Raw genomic sequence first — 12,873 nt, forward strand, 5'->3', positions numbered from 1 at the left:
AAATTTTTCCTACCATGTAACTTATTTTATTTATAAGAACAATATTTTAGTTTTACATAAATGCTTTCAAATTATCCTACTTCATAATTTTAATCCAGAAGTTTTAGAACTCATAAGCATTACACACACACACACACACACACACACACACACACACACACACACACACACACGGCGGAGGGAGACATACACATATGCATGCATAGATACATATGCACTTACATACATATGCATACACATACACATAAACATACATATGGCAGTGCATTGTTCATGACAGGAAAATGTTCTATCACTAGCTAGCATTACTGTAGCTTAAGGTACTATTTTAGAACTTTTGAAATGCAGAACATGTACTTATGTTTCCACATCAATAAGATTAGAAGAAAGAGGATCTTACTTCAAGATTATGATGACACATTAGAAAACCATGCAATGTAATTTCCACATGAGTCATGGGTACAGGGAAGGGGCTCGCGACTCTTCAGCAGGAAAATGTGATGGTCAAAGGTTTTTTTTTAACTAATGCTGAAGTCTTTCAATTTTTTTTTGAAATGGAACTTGTACATTCAGGTTTAGGCAAACACAAATTTGTCATAGCGTAAGAGTGGTTAAGCACTCAGCTCTCAGAGATGGTCGCAAAGATATAAGTACTTAGACACAGGGCAAAGAATGCCTCTCTCTTGAGGAAATAATAGAGTTTTACCCTCATCTCTACTTCACAATTATGGGGCCTGAGACTGGCATACTGTATAGTTATTTCTGAATCACCACACTCAGTGTCGTGCCTTGCCTGAAACGAGAATACATCGGGCAACAAGTGCTTATGGGTGTGAACACTGACCAGCCAACCAACTGAACTACCATTGCAGCTGCGGTAAAGCAAAACTCACTGAGAGATCCACTTTGGATATTCCTTCCCTTGACTCAGACTTTAAGTCAGCAAGCACCTTGATATCTAGAACCTAATAACAAGGGAAAATAGGGCACAACAAGTTCTGACCTGGCAGAAATCTGGGATGTTCTGATCTCTGCATAACTGCATTAGCTAGTTATATGAATGCCAAATGCATAAATCATTTCAGTGATTTTTTTTCTCTAAAGTTAATGTTCTTAAAACTCCTATGTAATCTATTACCTGGAATATTATTTTTTTAGCATCTTCAGAACTATTTTTCCATATTTTTCATTTTCTGTGTATATGGCCAAGTGTTCAAAACCATAGAAAGGCTAATGGGACAGCCTTCCTCTGGGACTCTGCTTTCTCCTAACCACGGTTTGATACTTTTATACAGTTATATAATAATTTCCGTCCTGTCCCCCCATCCTCCACTCTCACCTTTTCTCCTTCCTATTTCTTCTTCCCAAAAAGCCCCTTCCTACTTCCTGTTTTGTAATTTATAATTCAATTTAGTTAAAATTTCTCATCTGAGAGTGGGTGGGAAGTTACTGCAGCAGGGCAGGTTATCAGTGGTTATACCACTGAAGAAAACAACCACCACCACCAGCAGCAATCCTGTGTGGAAGAGTGAGCCCTCAGGAATGATGAAATGTCAGGGAGCCCAATTTTATGCAAGTCTTATTCAGATAAACACAGCTGCAGTGAGACCAAGTGCAACCTCATGTCTACAAGAAATCTTTGTGCTGCACATCTCCCCATGCCCTGGATCTTACATTCTTTCTGCTACATCTTCTTCAAGGTTCCCTAAGCCTTGCAGGAGGTGACAGGTGATTTATTTGGCCCAGTTAGGGCAGAGAACTCCATCATGACTTATTCCTGGAACTTTGGCCAGTTATAGACTTCTCGTTAACCACTGTCCACTACAGGAAGAAGTTTCTCAAATGAACAATGTTGGGTATAGCATTAATTTATATGTTTAAGCATGAATATTTAGAAGATAGCTTGTAACATGACCATTTATAAAAACAAACAAACAAACAAACAAAAAAATCCTAGTGGGTTTCATTCAAATGCCTATGATCTCCTAACACAGGCTCTTGACCAGATTTATGGAATCAGGCATGAGTTCCCTCCTGTGGATGTGGTCTCAAATCCAATACAAAGTGGTTGGCTAGCCCCATACTGGTAATGATATTATTTGTAGTAAAGGGTACTTCTGCAGGTGGACTTTTCTTTCCTTCTGACCAGTTCCCAAATAACTGACATGGAGACTAAATATTAATTATAAATGCTCAGCTGATAGGCTTATTACTAACTAGCTCTTATAACTTAAATTAACCCATTTCTATTATTCTATGTATTGCCACATGGCTAGTGGCTTTACTTGTCCTCCAGCATGTCTTGCTCCCTCTGTGTCTCCTGGTGACGCCTCTTGATTCCACCCTCCTTACCAGCATCCTTTTGTGTCTGACTGTCCAGCCTATACTTCCTGTCTAGCTACTAGCCAGTTGACTTTTTATTAAACCAATCCAAGTGACAATTTTTCACAGTATACAAAAGGATTGTTCCACAGCCTACTTCATTCCTGATCTGTCATATTGTGTCTCACAATATCCACAATTGTGTAATACTGTTGGTGACTTTTTACCACCCAGCGGCCTGCATAACACCTCCATGCATCGTGAAAGCTAGCCAGTGTGGATGAAGCTTCCAGCTCAGTTCTAGCTTGATATCTCTTGTGACCAAAGTGTGGACTTCTCTTATATTCTTTACTATTTACTATCTTTTATTCTTGCTCAATACTCTCTTACTGCTTAGACCTTTTGTGGTCCAGCATCTGTGAGACCCTCACTTAAACTGTGGAGTAGAGGATATACTTCCCACAGCCTTGGTGCCCATCACTACCACTGAAGATCCTGGTTTCTGTTCCTTTGTTGATGGGCTCCTATGAGAATCTGACCCTGAAGTTTCCAGGGCTTCTAGGTTTAGGATCTCTTCTGCTTCATAGCTACTTCCTAGGATTCAACCTGGACTAGAGTTTTTTCCATTGCATAGAAGACGAAGGAAAACAAAAGGCCCATTTTCAGGTTCTCAGTAGTGATCTGGAAGACCCAAGTAAGACTCAGATGTTTGCTTTTATTTTAGTTCAAAAACGTTGGGTGTGCTCTACCGCACATAGTATATTAAGTCTACTTGTATAAAAAACAAAATGCAGAGCTTCTTCTCACAAAAGTCTTATGGAGAAATAAATATGTAAAAGCAGGACTTAGATACAATCTAGGTACATTAATAGGAGTCAAATAATAGTGATCATTAATACTGCATGTGCCAGGTACTATGGTAAATACACTGTAGCATTTAACTTAATGTGATTAGAACTGTGTTAGTCTCTAGATGGCCTCCAAGTCAGGCCAGACTTTATCTCATATTTTTATTTATTTATTTATCTATCTATTTATTTATTTATTTTCATTTTTTAAATTTATTTATTAAATTTAATTTTACATATCAGCCACGGATTCCCTTGTTCTCCCCCCTCCCACCCCCACCCCCACCTCCAACTTCCCCCCAGCCCACCCTCCATTCCCATCTCCTCCAGGGCAGAGACTCCCCCGAGGATTGAGTTCAACCTGGTAGATTCAGTCCAGGCAGGTCCAGTCCCCTCCTCCCAGGCTGAGCCAAGTGTCCCTGTATAAGCCCCAGATTCCAAACTGCCAGTTCATGCACTGAGGACAGGACCCGGTCCCACTGTCTGGATGCCTCCCAAGCAGATCAAGCTAATCAACTGTCTTATTTATCCGGAGGGCCTGATCCAGTTGGGGGCTCCTCAGCTCTTGGTTCATAGTTCATGTGTTTCCTTTCGTTTGTATATTTGTCCCTGTGCTTTTTCCAATCTTGGTCTCAACAATTCTTGCTCATACAAACCCTCCTCTTTCTCACCAATTGGACTCCTGGAGCTCCACCTAGGGCCTGACCGTGGGTCTCTGTATCTGGTTCCCTCAGTCACTGGATGAGGTTCTAGCATGTCAATTGGGATGTTTGGCCAGGTGGCCTTCGTATACTTCAGAGATCTATTCAGAGGGCCTGATCCAGTTGGGGACCCCTCAGCCTTTGGTTCATAGTTCATGTGTTTCCATTCGTTTGGCTATTTGTCCCTGTGCTTTATCCAACCTTGGTTTTAACAATTCTCACTCATATATACCCTCCTCTTTCTCGCTAATTGGACTCCTGGAGCTCCACCCCGGGCCTAGCCATGGATCTCTGTATCCAGATTCCTCAGTCCTTGGATGGGATTTCTGGCATGACTATTAGGGTGTTTGGCCATCCCATCACCAGAGTAGGTCAGTTCCGGCTGTCTCTCGACCATTGCCAGCATTCTTTTGTGGGCGTATCTTTGTGGATTTCTGTGGGCCTCTCTAGCACTTTGTTTCTTCCTTTTCTCATGTGGTCTTCATTTACCATGGTCTCCTATTCCTTGTTCTCCCTCTCTGTTCTTGATCCAGCTGGAATCTCCCACTCCCAGAGGCTCTCTTTCCCTCGACCCTGGCCTTTCATTATTCTCACTCATGTCCAGGTTGTTCATGTAGATCTCAGCCATTTCTCCATCACTGGGTGATCCCCGTGTCTTTCTTGGGGTCCTGTTTTCCAGGTAGCCTCCCTGGTGTTGTGAGTAGCAGTCCAGTCATCCTTGTTCTACCTCTAGTATTCTCCTATGAGTGAGTACATACCACATTTGTCTTTCTGAGTCTGCGTTACCTCACTCAGGCTTATCTCATATTTTATGGACACATATTGAAAGACTTTAAGGAGAGCCATTGTGAGTCAGTTTTATGCTACAAATGAATCAAACTTATCAGTTAAGGGTTCATGCACTAAATATGAGTTCAAGACTGGGTAAATAATTTAAACAAGAGAAAGAGAGGAAGTAGTTGTGGTGATATATTGGTAATCTAAAGAAATAATGCTTATCTGAAGATCAGAGGACAGAGTTAGCCACAAAGGACAAGGCGGTGGTGGCACACACCCTTAATTCCAGCACTTGAGATCACAAGCCTTTAATCTCAATACTTGGGAGTCACACGCCTTTAATCCCAGCACTAGGAAGGTTGAGACAGGAAGTGAAATGACTGGGCAGAGAAAGGAATATAAGGCAGGAGGAGATAGGAATTAGGCCCTTTTGACTGATGAGTCAGAGGCATTCAGTTTGAAGATTTGTGGAGACAGATCTTTCTGGCTGAGGAGTTGGTGAAGTGAGAAGTGGTGTGGCTTGTTTTCTTTGATCTTTCAGCATTTATCCCAATATCTGGCTCCAGATTTTTATTGGAAGACTATTTAGGTTTTGTGCAACAAGTGAGACAGAGAGACAGAGAAAGAGACAGAGAGAGACAGAGAGACAGAGAACTGACTCAAAATTATTTGAAATTAAAAATAGTAGAACTCAAAAAGTAGATGATAGATAAAGTGGATTGATCTGGGCATGGTAGCACAAGCCTGTTATATCAATACTCAGGAGGAGAACCAGAAGTCCAAGGTTATCCTTGGCTACATAAGAAACTCAAGGCTAGCCCTGACTGCATGAAGGACCCTATTTCAAAACACGTGGAAAGAAGGGGTGGGAGGGAGAGAGGGACAGATTTAAAACAAGTAAAGGGTGTTGCTTTGAACTTATCTTGGTGACTGCTAGACAAAGCAAAAGTAAATGAGGAAAATAGGTCTGGGACAAAAAGACTTAATGTTTTAGTTTAGACAGGTGCCTTAGTTACAGCCTCTATTGCTGTGAAGAGACATCATGACCATGGCAACTCTTATAAAGGAAAACATTTAATTGGGTAGCTTACAGTTCAAAGGTTCAGTCCATTATCATCATGGTGGGACATGGTGGCATGAAGGCACATATGATGCTGGAGAAGGAGCTGAGAATCTTACATCTTGATATGCAGGCAATAGGAAGTGGTCTGTCTCACTGGGTGTAGCTTGAGCATAGAAGACCTCAAAGCTCATCCCCACAGTGACACACTTCCTCCAAGAAGACCACACCTACCCCAACAAGGCCACACCTCCCATTAGTGCCACTCCCTTTGGAGACCATTTTTTTCAAACAGGTAAACCTGAGAAAGCTGTAGGATGGTCAAGTAGAGATGTCTATGAAGAGGCTAGAGTTTCAATTCTCAAGATGAGGGAAGAGGTCAAGACTGGAGAGACTTCTGGAGTCTTTATTGCCCATATTCTTTCTTCTTGTACCCATCAATCATCTTCCTGCCTCTGTTCTCAGTGCTTATGACTGATGACCAGGAATAATTTCTTTTTTCTCCTCCTCACTTTTACCCATGTCTAAATAAAAATGTTAGGATTGGAAGTAAAGGGATGCTAGCCAGCCTGTGCATGGCAAACATGGCTCTGTCAGGCCTTGCCCTTCTCCCCTTTTCCCTCTGCCTTGCTAAAAACTGTTAGATTACTTTCCTAAAGCTAGCCACCAAGGTCCATTCCATATATGGCCATTTCCTCCTCCTGAGTCTGACTACCAAAGTCCAGCTATCAAAGTAGTGAAGTCCAGCGATCAAAAGCCTCCTCCTTTGGCTCACCTAATTACCATGCCCAATTAAAATTAAACACGTCATCCTAACACAGGGTCCTCCCCTTTTAACCTTTATAAACTGCCATTTGCCTGTGAGCCTTATCTGCCCCCTGTCTATCCAGAGGCAGTCTTTTGTGCCAGCTTTTGGGATAAATGTCTCTTTCCCCTCTCCCTTGTCCCTTTCCCCTTCTCCTTGTCCTCTACCCAAGGTCTTTGTCTTTTACTTCCTACCCTTTGTCTCTCTGGGGCAAATCAATCTCCTTAGTGCTAAGAACTTGGTCTTGGGGTGTCCTGAGCCACTACTGGTCCCTTCAGGAAGGAGATGAAAATTCCAGCCCTGAGGCAATACGCAGACTGTTCTGCAACTCATTTAAAATCAAGGGATTTGCCCCCAATATGTTACAGAGGGTGGAATCCCAATCTTTGTACTTTAGTACATCATCTTTGTACTTTAGTACAAGTTAGCACTATTGATTGGTCTGATATTTTATCTAAACTTAAAAAAATATACAGAGATCTATGACAGAATAAAACAGAAGTAATTGATGTCAAGTTGTGGAAACACTGATTATTTGCTAGTAGTTCATCTTCTAAATGTATTTTATGAAATTTAACATAAAAATATATTTCTTTCTTTGGTCAAACAAAAATGACTGTGGCAGAGTACAGTTATGCAAGAGGAACAGAAACTAAATTATGATTTAAATATAATTTATAAATAACGTTTGCGCATAAATTATCCATGAGGATAAGGTAGGTTGAATGATGAATGCAGTTAAGCCTATATGAGTCTAACATTGTATCATCCAGCCCGCTAAGGAAATACTTGATTGTAAGCATCCAGTTTCATCTATTGTGTGACGAGTGAGTTACAGTAGGTTCCGAGGCTGTTCTGAAAGTGTCCCGTGCATGCTTTTGGCATGACAAGTCTTTGGGCTTTTATTGGTTTTCTCATGCTGCTGAATCATCGAATACGGGATCTTTGTTTCAACAGCTTCCCAAGCAAGGCATCTGTGTTTGGGCTTTTACATAGTAACAAGATAAATACTGGACCAGAGGTGTAACACTCCCTGACAAAACTGTTTCTTATGCAAACATTCTCACACTCAGGCTCGCCTAGGGCTTATCTTCAAATCTACAAGGTTTGCTGCTGTTGTTTTAGATTTAGAAGACTTCCTTTCTCTGGTCTGGGCCACCCTCACTCAAAGCCTTCTCAGTCAGTCCCATACTTATCTGCTTCACACACCCCGAAACTCCTTTCCTGCTCTCCTCTCACCTGCCCTCTGTGCAGGAACTTAGATACCTGACACATTTCTTCCTGAGCTACTAATGCGCTGTGTTTTATTGCTAACAGTAAAAGTAGGTATTTTTGCTGTTAAAGATATTTTTAAAATGTCAAGCGGAGAATGTTTTAGTCAAGATAACCCTCAAGTTTAGAGGCAGCTGTTTTCACTGACTTCTTCTCACAGCGACTGCCAGCTAAAGCTGCAGAATGAATCACTTCATAGAAACACTGCAGGTAGTTAATCCTGGTTATAAATTCATAGTGTTCCAGTGTATCTTATTGAAAGTGATCAGTAAAATAAGATCATCATGTGGAATTTTACATATTTCTTTTCTGACTGATAACTGCAAGGTCATTTCAGTGGTATTTCTGTTAATGTAGAGATAATGAATATTTCCAATTTGTATACTCCCCCCCCACACTTATCAGAAAATTATTTAGGTAATTATGAAAGTACCCATCACTATTCATTCAGAGCAGAGAGAATGTAAATGTGTTACTGTTGCCACACACTCAAAATAGACTCTTTAATAATGTATTTCTGATCTTAAAAAGTGCCTGTGGGACTGACACAGAGCTCAATAGTAGACAACATTCCGACATGCATGAGGTCCTAAGTTCTCTTCCCATTCAAAGAAACAAAAAGCTCTCAACAACTTAAAAACAAAAACAAAAGAACAAACTACCAAGAAAACAGTTCCACAAATAAAAGTAATGTCTATGTGTGAGGGAGGACATGGAAACACTTTATTTTTTATTTTTTACTTTTTTATTTTTTGTTTTTTTTGGAAACACTTTTAAGTATAAAAAATGATAACTATCGAGAGTGAGATATTCACTTATATTTTGACACAGTCCCCTCAAGTCATATTTGTGTGTGTGTTTTATTTAAAGCTGAGGTCCTATTATGTATATGACTTTATATCTTTTTACTCTACTTTTGATTATTACATACACCTTTTCCTAGACCCCTGTTCCACCATTTTCAGCTTCATAAGATTAATCTGTCCTAGACTGGTGTGTGTGATTTTTAGGTTACAGCTGCTTGTCTCCCTTGTTTAGCGGTGGAAAGGGGCTCTGTGCGTGGTGGCCTTCTCCACCAGGACACACTAGCCACCACCACTGCTGAGTCTTGGGTCTCCTGTCCTTTGATTCCCCTTCCTGATGCATCTACAGGTGTCCCTTTGTGAAATGCTTTTTACTTGTCCTGCCAATCTTCCAGATTGGGTAGGCTGCCTTTAGGTGGACCTTAGTTCTGGCTTGAGTTCAAGGATCCTCTGTAAGATCTTTTCCCTTTATAGTCTCTCTCCCTGCCCTACCAGAGCAGATTACAGGAAGCTAAGTAATGCTTTTGCTACCTATTTCTGTAATTTTAGCATCTCTCCCTTTCCACCCTATGGGGTTTTGTTTTGTGTTGTTCTCTTTTCCTTCACCTCAACTTTTTTCACAAGGCATACATAATTTATCCCATCTTTTCTTCCCTAGGTCGGTATTGGTATCAGTGCATTTAATTTCTGTTTCTATATTGCCTTTTATATTCTTCTAATTGTATATTGTATGAAAGTTTTAGTATAATAACCAAATTTATAAAATTGTACTAGTATGAATGAGGTGACTTGTAATCTGATCATCAGCCACACTGTTATGTTGGCTCATGTTCATGCAATGGAGCCCTTACTTTGCAAAGGACAGTATAGCAAATACTGGGAAAGTATTGTCTCATTTGTTCTTCATCAAAGCCTGTCATATATGTGCGTGCATGCGTGCGTGCGTGCGTGTGTATATGTGTGTGTGTGTGTGTAATACTGCTTCGCATATGTGCATATGTTTTTCAATCTCATATGACAATAAGAACAGAAACTGGCCTGGCGGTGGTGGTGCACGCCTTTAATCCCAGCACTCTGGAGGCAGAGCCAGGCGGATCTCTGTGAGTTTGAGGCCAGCCTGGTCTACAGAGTGAGGTCCAGGAAAGGCTCAAAGCTACACAGAGAAACCCTATCTCGAAAAACAAAAACAAAAACAAAAACAAAAAAACCACACACACACACACACACACACACACACACATAAAACAAAAAACAGAAACTGGAGGTTAAGTGGTTTAGGGGCACTGGCTTGGAGGAGCTCTGGTATTACAGGTATGGTTTAACAGCTGGAAAAAAATCATCCTTGCTCTCTGGATAAGATATGGTTGCAGGTTCTTCTGGCATCACATAGTCACACAATCAAAGATAATGATGTGGCGGGGCTGGTGTGTACAGTGACTGACATGGCTGGTGTGTACAGTGACTGACATGACATGGCTGGTGTGTACAGTGACTGACATGGCTGGTGTGTACAGTGACTGACATGGCAGGCCTGGTGTGTACAGTGACTGACATGGCTGGTGTGTACAGTGACTGTCATGGCTGGTGTGTACAGTGACTGACATGACATGGCTGGTGTGTACAGTGACTGACATGGCTGGTGTGTACAGTGACTGACATGGCTGGTGTGTACAGTGACTGACATGGCTGGTGTGTACAGTGACTGACATGGCATGGCTGGTGTGTACAGTGACTGACATGGCTGGTGTGTACAGTGACTGACATGGCATGGCTGGTGTGTACAGTGACTGACTTGGCAGGTCTGGTGTGTACAGTGACTGACATGGCTGGTGTGTACAGTGACTGACATGACATGGCTGGTGTGTACAGTGACTGACATGGCATGGCTGGTGTGTACAGTGACTGACATGGCTGGTGTGTACAGTGACTGACATGGCTGGTGTGTACAGTGACTGTCATGGCTGGTGTGTACAGTGACTGACATGACATGGCTGGTGTGTACAGTGACTGACATGACATGGCTGGTGTGTACAGTGACTGACATGGCTGGTGTGTACAGTGACTGACATGGCATGGCTGGTGTGTACAGTGACTGACATGGCTGGTGTGTACAGTGACTGACATGGCATGGCTGGTGTGTACAGTGACTGACATGGCTGGTGTGTACAGTGACTGACATGGCAGGCCTGGTGTGTACAGTGACTGACATGGCTGGTGTGTACAGTGAATGACATGACATGGCTGGTGTGTACAGTGACTGACATGGCTGGTGTGTACAGTGACTGACATGGCATGGCTGGTGTGTACAGTGACTGACATGACATGGCTGGTGTGTACAGTGACTGACATGGCATGGCTGGTGTGTACAGTGACTGACATGGCTGGTGTGTACAGTGACTGACATGGCAGGCCTGGTGTGTACAGTGACTGACATGGCTGGTGTGTACAGTGACTGACATGGCTGGTGTGTACAGTGACTGACATGGCATGGCTGGTGTGTACAGTGACTGACATGGCTGGTGTGTACAGTGACTGACATGGCATGGCTGGTGTGTACAGTGACTGACATGGCTGGTGTGTACAGTGACTGACATGGCTGGTGTGTACAGTGACTGACATGGCTGGTGTGTACAGTGACTGACATGGCTGGTGTGTACAGTGACTGACATGGCTGGTGTGTACAGTGACTGACATGGCTACAGTGGACATGGCTGGTGTGTACAGTGACTGACATGGCTGGTGTGTACAGTGACTGACATGACATGGCTGGTGTGTACAGTGACTGACATGACATGGCTGGTGTGTACAGTGACTGACATGATATGGCTGGTGTGTACAGTGACTGACATGATATGGCTGGTGTGTACAGTGACTGACATGGCTGGTGTGTACAGTGACTGACATGGCTGGTGTGTACAGTGACTGACTTGGCAGGTGTGTACAGTGACTGACATGGCTGGTGTGTACAGTGACTGACATGGCTGGTGTGTACAGTGACTGACATGGCTGGTGTGTACAGTGACTGACATGACATGGCTGGTGTGTACAGTGACTGACATGACTGGTGTGTACAGTGACTGACATGACTGGTGTGTACAGTGACTGACATGACTGGTGTGTACAGTGACTGACATGACTGGTGTGTACAGTGACTGACTTGGCAGACCTGGTGTGTACAGTGACTGACATGGCTGGTGTGTACAGTGTGAACATTTCTCTTGCATCTTCCCTTCTCATCTGGAAGATTTTTTGTTTTCAGAAAACATACCCCTACTAAATTCTCACAGCACTCAAAGTTCAGAACTGAGTTTATCCCTTGAGAGCGAGGAGTGTCTTAATAATACACAAATACTGTGAAGGGGGCGGTTGCAGAGGAGGATTGGTTTCTAAGTGATAATCCCCCCCAGCTTCGTGGTGTTACTAGGACAGTAATGCTTACAAAAGGTTAGAAATAGGTACAAGATTATACAACTAGAAAGCGGCGAAAGGGGAACTTGAGCCAGATCTTTCTAAATCTTTCAGAATCCCCTCCCTTAGCACCACACTATAGGGCCTCTCTAGAGAAATTTAGCATTTACTCAAGTCACCAAAAAATGATTTAGCAAGAAGCGACTTTATGGTTCATATTGTCCTTGCTGTTGTAGGATAATCAAAGTACCCTGAGGGATAGAAGCCTACATTTGAGGAAGCAGCTAGAATAAAGCTGACTATTATACCATAGGTGCAATTCTAAATGGCCCATTTCTAACAAGAAGGAGTCCATTGAAGCTTATGGGAGTCAGAATGGGTTTCATGAAGCTGTAAGGTACAAAAGTCACAGAACTGGACCAGTAGGGAGAAGTGTGGTTATCTCTCTTGAGGAGGATATCTTGAGTGAAATAAATAAGGTGAGAAACAGCATACATAACATGAAAACTGAGTGAGACAAAGTGTGGGCAAAGTACACGCACACCTGATATGTGCAGGGACAGCTGCTGATGTGTGGTGAAGAATGGTTGAAAAGACACTTAACTGTAGGGTGCTATCTGTGGGCCTAAGAAAAAAAGGGAGAAAGAACAGAACATAAGGCATGACCCAACCTGTCATCCATGAGCCCAAATCAGCCCGTGTCCCTTTAGTTTAATGGAATAATTTAAGTTCATCTGTGATGGAAGGGATGTAGTTATTTTTCTTTTGTGACCTCAGATCTTCCATCAGATGAAAAGTGATGCTGTTCTTGACTTCCAGGCAGATATGGAAGAACTTGCTGCTTGTCCACGTCTTCCTCTAACAATCAGGGTTTAAG

The sequence above is a fragment of the Peromyscus leucopus genome, chromosome 15, assembly GCF_004664715.2.
Source record: "Peromyscus leucopus breed LL Stock chromosome 15, UCI_PerLeu_2.1, whole genome shotgun sequence".
In the NCBI taxonomy this organism is placed as follows: domain Eukaryota; kingdom Metazoa; phylum Chordata; class Mammalia; order Rodentia; family Cricetidae; genus Peromyscus; species Peromyscus leucopus.